The sequence below is a fragment of the Anser cygnoides genome, chromosome 8 (assembly GCF_040182565.1).
Source record: "Anser cygnoides isolate HZ-2024a breed goose chromosome 8, Taihu_goose_T2T_genome, whole genome shotgun sequence".
NCBI classification, from domain to species: Eukaryota; Metazoa; Chordata; class Aves; order Anseriformes; family Anatidae; genus Anser; species Anser cygnoides.
Window position 1 is genome coordinate 1,315,612 of NC_089880.1, and position 11,889 is coordinate 1,327,500.

Sequence of the window (11,889 nt, forward strand, 5' to 3'; positions counted from 1 at the left end):
ATTGGAAGACAGAGGATGCATGAAGTCTGTCTCTGGAGATACACAAAACCCAGCTGGACAGGAGCCCAAGCAAGCTACTTTCAATTCCATGCTTTTAGCAGGGGGTTGGACTAGATGCTCCCCTTACCTCCCTGCCAGCCCCAGCTATTCTGTTTAACTCAAATAATTTTACATCGGGCTCAAACAAAAAGAAAAGCCACAGACCAGAGAGTTTAGGGCTATGGAACCACAGACTTGCTTGGGGCACTTACAGTCCTGCTGTAACAGTGACACGGGAGGAAAAGAGCTGAACAAAAATCTCAGGCAGACACAACAGGCCATGGGGAAATCCATTGCTTGTTTATGAAAGGAGCCCCTCCACAGGTGCCAAGTTCTTCAAATCTCTGGCCTAAATACATAAGAACACATTTGTGTGCAATACTATTAAGCCAAATCATTTATTAAAAATAATTCTACAAATACTTCTGGACCAGGGATAAGAAGAAAGCAAAGAGCTGTAAAACCCCACAGGTTTACAGCACAGTTTTCTGTGCTTTCAAACATGAAAACTTCTATACCAAATAGTTATCCTTTTCACAGAGCCCAAAACGTTTGAAAATCCCCACCAAACCCAGTTCTTTCAAAACTGGTCTAAAGTTCATAGCCAGAACTTGCAAAGAAAAAAAAACAAAACCTTATACATTTCTTGTCTTTAGGCTCTGATCCTGAACCCGAGCAAACCACCAGCACTGTTAGTGCACTCAGGAAAAGGTCTCAGGGAAGATGCCTTTGCTGCATGGGCTGGGAGGGAAAGGGAGATGGAGCAGAGCCATCCCAGAGCAGCCGACAACTTCAGCCACTCAGCAGCCACAAAAAAAGTGAGAGGAAAAGGGATTCACATATTAAAAGGCTGAGTCTTCTCAACTTCTACTAGTTTGTTGCTTCCCGAAGACTTTAAGGAACCGGGACTTACTGGGATCAAGCAGCATACGATACTCTGCGCTTTCTCAAGTAATCTAGGAGCTGCTTCCTGGGGTGTAGCTGACACAGGAGATGTCGCTGGCTTTGCACTTTTTTGACTCTTATTACCTGGTAAAGAAAAGCAGGATTTGCTTTCATCTGCATACCCATCTTCTGTTAATTGGTGACAAGTGCAATCAGCCCCTTTCGCAGCATGTTGGAGGGCCTTATTCCTGGGAGTCAGCGACACTGGGAAGCGCAAGCATGCATCAAGAAAACCTGCTGCTAGTAAAACAGGCGCTCCTGCCTGGTCTTATTTCAGCTACAGGGCACTACAGAAAGACAGGCCTTTGTATTAGAGCTATCTTCTAGGCTGCTTTGTCCTCACTGAATACATTTTGCAGAGCTGTTCTTTGCAGTCAAAAAACTTGCACATTACAGACAAGCATGTATTACAATGAGAATATTTTATTGGACTTTGATGAGGCTGGAACTAGAAAACACTGCTGTAATCATTGAGATCCTTGCACTGAAAGGACATACTGTTAGCTGAAGTAAATATGTTGCTCTGAATTTCTGACTTAATTGACAGAACATTTTTATAGTGTGAACTTCAAAATCTCATTAGGAATGAATCAGACTGAGGCCATGCGCCTGTAACATTGTTAACACAGACGTAAAGTCAGACCCACGCTGAGCTGGTATAATTTCTTCATCAAGCAGCCAAAAGATCTCAGTGTAAATTAGTACAGTCATTTATAACTCTTCATGGCAATATTTAAAACTGAGCTGGATTAAAAGAAATACCACCTCCAAAGCGTGGCCTAGAAGACAAATCCTAGGATTTTCATTGGATCCTGGTTCACATCCACTCCTGGCATGCGTATGCTGGAGGAATAAAGGAGTGAATAAAGGAGTTCTCCTGCAAACGTCAGGGGCTCAGCAAGGCCACTTGCACTGGTGCAGGACAGCTTTGCTGGCAGTGCCCTTCGCCCAACACATGCACACTGTGCAGGGACTGCGCAGCCCCTGCCATCGCCACTCATCGTGGAGGTATGATGATCCTCAACAGCTTCAGTGCTGGTGGTACGGGACAAAGCACGAGGAAAGGCTCCTCCAGACATTTCATCTCCACCCACTCCGTGTGCGGCAGCACACCACTCGTCAATCCCAGCCCCACATGGACAGCTGTGCTCTCCTGTGCCCGTAACTCACACCCGCACTGATTGCACTGGCAAAAGCAGATTGGATTGTCCAGATATACAGCCACATTAGCTTGCTGCAAAGTGTTTTATAGCCAGAAAAGCTCATTCTCCTCTGGAAGAGGTGGGTCTCCGCAGCCACATGAAACCTGGAGAGCAGTAGATTGGAGTGATTATATTTACAACAGCAAATAAAGCAAACGGAGCAGAAAAACCTTGCACAGACACTGTCATTCGGCAACGAGCTACTGGAGGTTGCAGTAACGCAATGTAAACCCAAGCTGCCCACCCACATGCCAGCCCTGTGCTCAGCCAGTTCATCCCATTGGGCACTCAGCCCCTACTGCTGGGGGAGCCCCGGGCTGGTGCCTGCACCCAGGCCCACCGCCCTGCTCACCTGGAGCCCACAGGCTGGGGGGCATGCAACAGCCAGTCCAAAAACTGGGAGCACAAATGCTCTGCTTGCATCGCTGGGTTCATTTTTTTCCTGTTTCCTTCCAAGTTAAAGAGATGCCTAGGGTCTGGGGCAATCCTGTAATACCTGCTTAGCCCACCAGTACACAAATTAAAACATCCAACAGATTGCTAATGAGCTGATGTTGGAGCAAGCAGATAGTCTGTTAGCATGCAGCCATTCACAGCTTCTCCAGCAACCCATCTGCATGGAGCAGCGAGGGGAGTGCCTCCATTCACAATTTTTGTCATTACAGGCATCTGGGAAAAGCCTTTACTAATTAAAGTTTTTAAATCAAGCATGTTGTTGTCCTTCCCACCCTGCACTAGTACAGCAGGGCTGCTGGGCAGCAGGCATTTTGTACACAGGCTGCACCCAAGCATGTTGTGCATGCTGCAGCGTGGCAGCCAAAGAACCTCTGTGAGACTAACTGGGAAACCGAGGGAGAAAAAAAAAAAACTATTTAAAGAAAAAACTCCAAAGGTTTGGTTTTTTTCCTCCTTCATAAGGAGTCACAGCAGCCTGGTACAGCTGAAAAACTGTGTCTGGCCTAAAATGGAGCCCTAAGAGCATCCCCTGTGCAGGCAGCCACACAGATGGGCTTCCCTGCAGTAGCTGCACTGAGTCCCTCAATGCTACACCTAAATCCCTCCTCTGAGGACAGGTTTGCAGGACCAGGCCCACATCCTCAGAGGCTTTTGCCTACTTGTTCCTAATGCCAGTGCAAATACTGAGAAATGAAAAATTTCTGTGGGAACCAGAGTTTTGCAGCACATGATGGAGTACTAACCTTTTTTTCTTCATTTGCAGAATCCTCCACATACAGAAAGTGAAGGCACAAGTTATATCACTGTCCAGTGCACCAGACTGCCCCTGTAGAGATGGAACAACAAGGGAGCACTTGATTCTCCTGAAGAAGGCTGGTGGCTGCTGTCCTGGTATTAGCAGCTGGTTATATCTGAGAGCACCCAGCAGCCACAAAGGACAGCATCGAAGGAGATTTCCTGTGGGCTCTGCAACACTGTAGACCTCACGGTGATAATTCTGCCCAGCTAAATTAAGACAAAAGTAGATTAAGAGGAGATTCAGTGTCTGCATTACATGGCAGCTCCATACAATGCTAGATGTGCGCCTATTTGGGTAATGGCTTTCATCATACACAGTCTCCCCCAAAAGAAATCTGAAACATGACTGAGAACATGAGTATGAGGAAAAATAGCCAAAATGGGGCAAACAAAGCAGAAAAACAAGAGGTCGAGCCCTGATGAAAAAGCTCCTTTTTTTTTTTTTCCCTTCAACTCGGCAAACTCAGGCATAGCGGTGAGAGGTGCTCACAGGCAGGTCAAGTTCGCAGGAGAGGCAATTTCTCGGCAGAGGAGCGCAGGCATCCCTGACCTTGTTTGGCAGTATTACAAAAGGTCATACTTTCAGATGGATGATCTGATCTCAAAGTATCCTCCAGTGTAGCGAGTACAAAAAAGCTTTTCTTCCATCTCTGTCTCAGCCATGCATCTCTTTGCTTTCTCTGTTTTTTAATTTGGGGAACAGGCTTCTGATGCCTGCAGAAAGAACCAAGCTGGGCAGTGCACCACCCCTGGACTGATGCTTCTCGAAAGCTGCTGAAGCCAGGCAAACAAAGGGCTCGGCTCCACCTGGAAGCACAGCAAGCAGCTCTGCCAGCTCTCCCCATGCTGCTTCATCCAGCTGCCCAGCCCGGAGAGTGCAGACGCTGCCCTGATTGGAGGAAGAGGCCGTGCACAGCTCTGACCTGGCATCACGCAGGCTGCGGCAAGCCAAGCTAATCGAAGGAGGGGATAGGGTAAGCTTGCCCCGACGTGATCACAGAGGGCTCCATCGGGGTCAAAGCGTGACCCAGTGCCGCACCAGCAGCTCCTGAAACCCAGCCAGTACCCAGCTCCTAGTACCCAGTGCCCCTGCGCTGTGCCCAGGCTGCCAGCCCTCTGCCATGTGCCTTGTGTGGGGGGCGAGCTGGTGGCCCACACCACACCACGTCCACACTGGTGGTGGGACAAGAGCAGCCAGGCCCAGCTGCACATCCACAATGGGGTACCCTCAGCTAGCACCAGTCATTCATCCCTAACAAGAGCACACTGCAATAACCACCCTCTGCCTGACAAACGGATGGCAGGGTTGATCTTCCTGCCTTTTTGTCAGATGACTGCTTGTTTTTTTCCCCACAATCATTGAACCACTTCTCTTAACACAAATCACAAGTTATCAAGGCTATATTTGAGTGCTAGTGGTTTTTTGTTGTTGTTGTTTTTGTTATTTAAATCTTGGGTTAAACAATTCTCTCTCAAATAAATACTCCTTTTTCAGTTGGCAGTGATGATGTTGTTCACAGTAATCAAGTTCCCAGCTGGCTAACCTCTCACCCAACACGAGATCTTCATATTTCTTTTGAACAAAATTCATCATCCATAAGCAAAGACAGAAAATGTGTGAATGTCTAAAGCTTATATAAATTAAAAGGCTATGCACACTGGTCCTAAAAATAGTAGATAATAACAAGCATTTCTTCACTATACTATAATTATCAGCCCGCTGTCAGCCCTTCCATTCTCTATAAGGTCACAGTTGTATTATACAAAATTTACAGTATATTATCAGTTAAAAACACAATAATTAGCAAGCACACATTTCCCCTCTTCAGCACCAGTGATGAATGTTCACATTCATAAAAATACAAGGAACATTGCTTGCATTATGTGGACAATACACACTTAAATTTAATCATCAACTTCAGCTACCCAGTTTTACTATTATAATACTATTTGCGAAATCACACTACACCCTTGGGGTGAACTCATCCTTAACGAAGGGACTATGAGCCAGATCTCTCACCATCACATCACTAATATACACTTAAATGTGTTTCTTTAAAATTCACAATTCTGTGTGACTTATTCTATGATAACGTCTCAGTGACTGGAGAAAGTCTTTGTCATTATTTTGAACATTACAATGAACATTTACACTTACCATTCTGAAAGTTTAGCTCCAAGTAAGTTGTATTGAAAGAGCATCTCTTTTAACATGTCATTTTTAGGCTTCCTTACCTACTGGAAGCTGAAAAAAGACAGCAGAGACCGTGTAGATCCAGACCATCTGACAGCTCACAGCAAAGCCTCACTGAGAGGTTGTGCTGCCACCCTTGTCTGCCAACATGCAGCAATCTATGGTCATTCACAGGAAGAGAAGTCAAAGTCTTAACGAGGGACAGGTGCCACACACATGTTGAAGACCAGATCAAGAGTTTGGAAAAAGTTTGATTTTCTCTGCGAATAAATGAACTCTCAACAAATAAAGTATTTAAATATTGCGCATCTTTTGATTGCATTTACGTGAAACTAAAAATGAAACAACCAAAAGCTTGATTTAGACTTTTCAAGCCTAAACAAAGCATAGGAAATTCAAGGCCACAAAGTGACTAAAACATCACCCTGTGCATGTGAGGACCTCGCCATGGAGGGAGGGCTGGCTCATTCTGCTCACTGGGGCCCCTTCGCCCCACAGCAGAAAAGATTTGCAACCCAGCAAATTTTGTGGTCTGACCAGCAGGACCGGAGGTGAAGATGGGACCCAAGAGCCCACAGAAGAGGGACATGATGAGCACTACAGGAGCAGCCCGGCAGCACTGTGCCATTGGTATTTAGAAAGCCTGTACCTTGTGCATGCCTGGGACTGGCACGAGAGCAATGCTGAAGGACAGAGTAGGTTATACACGGGAGCACAGACAAAATTGGCTTAAACCACAAGAATAGGGATTAAACCTTTATACAAGGAATATCTCATTAGAGTAAAAGGAGGATGGAAAAAAAAAGCAGGACATGTAAATGTATATTCTTATAGTTCCTTCAGAACATCCCTGACTGTGTAGGTGCCATTTTGAGAAGTTACCTGAAGACTCAGTCTGTCCGTGCAGTTCCTGGGGCTTTGAATGCCACAGCCTGCAGGCAGAACCCAGGCCCACAGCTTCCAGCCCCACCACCAGCACCTGCCAAGATTCAGCACCACCCAGGACCCCCTAACACCACAGACCCCTCTTGGGCTCAGCCACTGAGGGATGGGGCTGGGTGCTCCCAGCTGTCACCTCACCCATGTTTTCCACTACACCAACCTGCTGTCCCCAAGAGCATGCTTTTCCTCTCTGTGCCAGCACGTTGGGCACCCTCAGCCAAGGAGGCAAGATGCGTGCAGCTGACACCAAAAGGAGTTCCCACCACAAGCGATAGGCACCAGAACCTTTACATGTTATTAGCACAACCAAAGGGTTACAGACCAAGGAACCCAAAGGTGTGTGGGATCCTCATCTTTTTGTGAGCAGGAATTGCTCCAGCTCAGGCAGGAGTCCCACCAGGCTGCTTGCTGATGAAGATGCCAGTGGAATTGCTGCTTGAATACTGGTGATAGTTAATACACAAGGGGAAATGCATTATCCACAAGAGCAGAACAAAACTGAACAAAAAAAATGTTGGTGTTTATAGCTGGGGCTCAGTCCCATTCCCCTGGAAATGCAGTAGATTTGTGCCACTCTGCTCTGCAAGAGCAAGGTGCTGTTCTCAGTGCTTAAGGGATTTTTTTTAATTTCATTTGAACACATTTCAAAAAAAAATAATAGTAGCAGTAACAATGACTGTCACTGCTGTATGTCACTATCACCCATTTCTTAAGGCAAGGATTAGAAATGAAGCAATTTAGTTGCTTTATGTGTTGGCAACAGTCTCCAAGGAAAACCACAAGCCACTACCCAGACCAAGAACGAACGTGAGATCACTGAGCACAGCCCCAAGGGCTCAGTGGGTGCTGCTGCCCCACACTTCCACCCCACAGCGCAGGGAGAGAGCCTGGCTGCAGTGGGTGCTGCAGCTGAGGGTAGCACACGCTGCCTGCCTTCGAGGAGTGGACACTTCTGCACACTGCTGGCAGATAGACGGACTGCTCCACAGCCACCAGGGCCTCCCTCCAGCTGGGGCCACTGCAGGACACCAAGGGTTTCGCCAACCTCATAACACACAAGCAGAAAGCCTCACAGACGGTTGCACCACCAAATGCTGATTAGGAGAGGATCAGGGGGACATCTTCAGCACCCTTGTGCTGACACACAGCCCACTGCTGCACGATGTGGCCTGTAACAGTGGGCCTACACACTCGTCCATCCCCACAACTGTCCAGGGCAGCCTGGAGCTGCCAAAAGCAAGGCACACGTCTCCATCCCAGGCAGCTGCGTCAAGACAGACCCAGGTACAGATGATGCTCCAACAAGAGCACAGAACCTGGCTCCAGCCCATGGGAATGCAGCCCCAAAGCTTTGCCTTGCAGCAGGGCATGGCATGAGGTGAGCGAAGCTGCAAACGTGAGAGCACAGCTGGAGGAGAGCTAGAGCAGCACGCCATGCCACAGTGTGTCCACTGCCAGTCTGCCCTGACACCCTTCCCCAGGGGATCGTCCAAAAAAACACCCCTTTCTGAACAAAACCAATGACAGCAAAATTGCCTGCTCGTCTCTGAAAAGACTCTAATAATGTGCACCTAGGGAGAGGCCTGTGGTCTGACAGGCTTCTCTTTCCCCCAGAGTAAAACATAAAAACACATCTCAGTGGCAAGGGGATGCACTTCAAACTGTGCTCTCCAGTTAATTATATCCAAAAGAGTAATAATAAAATAAACTATTAAATTTTAAAACTCCCTCTTTAAAGCATTAAACATTTCGTTACTGCAGTGCAGTTAAATTGCACACTGAGCAATACTTTGCATTGCTTTATAGGGAGGTAAGGAAGGAGTTGTTATGAAATCAGATATTCCAAGCAGATCCCATCCCATACAGGCTTCCAGTATCAGACAAATAACACAACCCTGTGTTCAAGAGCGGTTCAATGCCTGGTGAGACACTGGGGATGGGTTCGAGGCTCCCAACAAGATGCTGCATCGCAGGCTGCGCCACAGGGGAAGCTGCTTTGATGCAGCTCTGGCAAACAGCAGTAAAAGGCCAGGAGGGAAGGATGCCATGGAAAAACAGAGAAGTGAGTAAAGGTTATTCCTAAGCAATCTTCCGCCCTTTTCACTTGGGTAGTTCCAATATTTTTTCACAGTTTCAAATTAACAAGACATTGAATTTGAATAAAGGAATGATATAAAATCCTCCTTTCTCTCTAACACTCACAGCACTGAGAGCGCCAGCCCCGAGGGCAGCAGCTTGCCCCACGCACGGACACAGGGGCAGGAATCCCAGCACTACCATCCCCACAGGGATGCAACCTCCCTCACCCCACGATGGCTACAATGAGAGCAGCCACGTGAGAGGTTTGCCTCTGTCCTGCACAGGGAACGTGCACCCAAATTCTTCCTCCCCATGCTGCAGTCCCAGTGGTTCCCTCACATCCACAGCTCTTCACAACTGCTATCCAGGACTTGTCACACCTTTGGAATTTGAGTTATTTCAAACAGCCAAAGCCCATCCCCACAAGGGTAGACAGAAACCTTTTCATTTAGGACATCTATCTGCTCCTGAAAGCCCAGAGTCACCAAGCTGTGATTAAAGACATCCAGAGGTACCTTCATGAACTGTGTGACCCAGCAGGGTTTTCACATCCAGAAAACAGAAATATTTTCTGTAGCTTAACAAGTTATTGAAAGGTCAATCCAGAAAATATCTGGTAATAAAAGTAGTCATTCATTTCTATTTCATCTCCTCTGGTGAGGGATGCTCAGCTGGTAGAAAACTTACCTCAGGCTATAGCTCACCCTATAAGGACTCATTCCTAGTTCACTCTTGTTATTTACATACCATACTACACAACATCAGCTTTAGGTGCTTTAGAAATGCAAGCTAAAAAAAATCTGTCCCTCCTTAGAAGCAGGAGAAAACAGCATTTCCCACACTTCCTTGTGCTCAAGTGATTGATGAAGAGCTCTCCATCAGCCACTCTGCTTTGCAGCTGGAATGAGCAGACCATCCACAGGTGATGGGAAGTCATCCTACTTTGTAGCTTAGCACCACACAGAGACAAGAGGCAGCACCTTCTAAAACATGTTTGCTCCATACAACCAGCATGGTCCCATCCCCAAATGCTGACAAACACTCGCAGGGCTGCTGGTGACACTGCTATTTTAATATAGGCATATGCCACTTGCAGCATTTTTCTACTGCATCTGCCATCGGCACTGCACATTAATTCATGGCAGGAAGAAGTGGCTATCTGGAAAGATAAGCAAAAAAAGACTCTTTCAAAACAGATGTTATAAATTAACAATTTAATTTAATAATAACAATAGAGGTACAAGGCAATGCCATGACATTGGCACAACCAGGTTAATTTCTCACTTCTTATCCCACCTGCTTTTAGTGGTCCTGTTGGTTTTGGAGAAGCTGGCACCTGAATTCGATGTTGTTCATCAGCTAAGCAAGATGAGCAGCATCTGATTCATCACTAGGACAGCCCATGGCCTCCAGAGTTACAAATGCACGTAACACCTGTGAAGTCCTGATCCTTTCACTAAATAATCTGGTTTTAGTTTGGATCAGACTTAACAGTTAATCTTAACCCTCCACACTTCTGTAAAAAAATGTGCTGTATTCTGCACCTTGAGTACTGTCCATAGCAAAGGTTATGGTGGACCTTTCAAACACCAGCACACCCCAGGATTTGAAAGTCTGCCCACGTCAAAGGTAGAAGCTGCTGGAAAGTTGGACGGCCAGCAAAAGGCTGGCAGAAGCCAGCAAGGGGCCACCAAATGGCAATGGGGCACCAGACCCCGCAGGCGGCAGGGACGCTGCCCCAGCACCCCACAAGCATTGCTCCTGTCTCCCTGCAGACCCCACGCTGCAAGCCGAGCGGTGCCATGGGATGGGCCTGTGCTTTGCTCCAGAGCAGACATAACACTTTCTGACTCCTTTCCAAGTCAGTGTTTGTTGGGAAACATCAAAGCCAGTGGAATAGTAGGTGTCCCAAAATGTCTTAATTCAGAGAATTAGTGTTAACCGAGTCTGATTAGCTCCATTTATCTCTAATTAATTATCTTTACCTAATTAGACACCCTGTTTCCAGTAGACATGGAGTCAAGTAGACTAGATTATTAGTGTAGTCATTGTGCCTTTACAAAATCCTGAAATTAATGAAATGTGCAAAAGAACCTGCAGCTTTAATTGCACAGGTGTTGCCTTATGGCAAAGCTTTATCATCTGATTACACCAAGGGATTATTAGTGACTTTTTATATAGAGGATGAGCCTGTGAAATGTACCTTAGCAACAGCTCATTAGTTTAGGGTTGTTACTGTATTATTTATTACATTCAGCCTTCCCCATTATCTAGATTGATTCATGGACCTATATTTTCCTCCCCTCTGTGCGGGAAATAAATAAATAAGTGCAGCCTAGCTATTGCTGTCCAGCTGCAACATCAGGAGAAGGCAGAGCGTATTCTCCAGCTACAAATAGCTACCCTTTAAAATAAAGCTTTAAAGTTGATTTAAATAAAAATCTTTTTTTCCCCCTCCCTCAGCAAAGTAATCAATTTCAGCTTCTGTCAAACTGGAATGCTTTCTACATGCCATCCAAACAGTTTGGGCCATCTTAAATCTTTTCAGATAAAAATACACTACTAGATTGAAGAATGAAATGCAATATATTTACATCTAAAATAATTTCTTCTGCTATAACTCATCCTTCATGAAATCCATCAGAAATATTTTATTTTGATATTTCTTGTAACTGTTCAGTTGTTGGTTACTTAGCCAGGCTTGGAGGCTTTTGGCAACTAGAAAAACTGCCTGGATAATAGAAACAAGACAAAGCAGAACAGCGAGCTGTATGTTAGGAACCACTTTCCCCACAGAGAAACCGCTTGCCATCGAGGATGAGGAGGATCTCCCACACCTTCCTGCATCCTCCTCAGCATCTTCCCATGGGAACGGCCAAACACCATGGATACAACAGCCCAGGGCTGCATCGAGCAGGAGAGGCTTCACTGACCAAACAGTAATCCCCAGAGGGTCAGTAACCAAAGTGATGAGGAATTGTTTTCCAAAATTTTTCTACCCCTCTCACCACAATACCAGATTCTTTGAATTTTGTGTAAAACTTTGCTGTCCATGTACTGCTAAATTTTAAAAACTGGAAAAATAATTGGCAACAGATTATATAGGGTTGACAACTAATCCGAGCTGTAATAATGAATATATAAGGACAAGCATGACTACATAAATTCTTGTGTATGCATTACAAAAACAAGAATTTTAACCTCAAAACGATAGGTCTAACAGACTGACCTAGC

General features: G+C 46.0%; 1 long non-coding RNA gene across 1 annotated transcript; it reads right to left on the minus strand.

The window, feature by feature from the left end:
• Positions 1-1,902: 1,902 nt before the first annotated feature.
• On the minus strand, positions 1,903-9,543 carry LOC106039384 (uncharacterized). The gene is made up of 3 exons (XR_001209206.3): positions 9,343-9,543; positions 3,386-3,647; positions 1,903-2,290 (listed from the first exon to the last, which is right to left on the minus strand). It is a non-coding gene; the product is annotated as an uncharacterized lncRNA (long non-coding RNA).
• Positions 9,544-11,889: the final 2,346 nt, after the last annotated feature.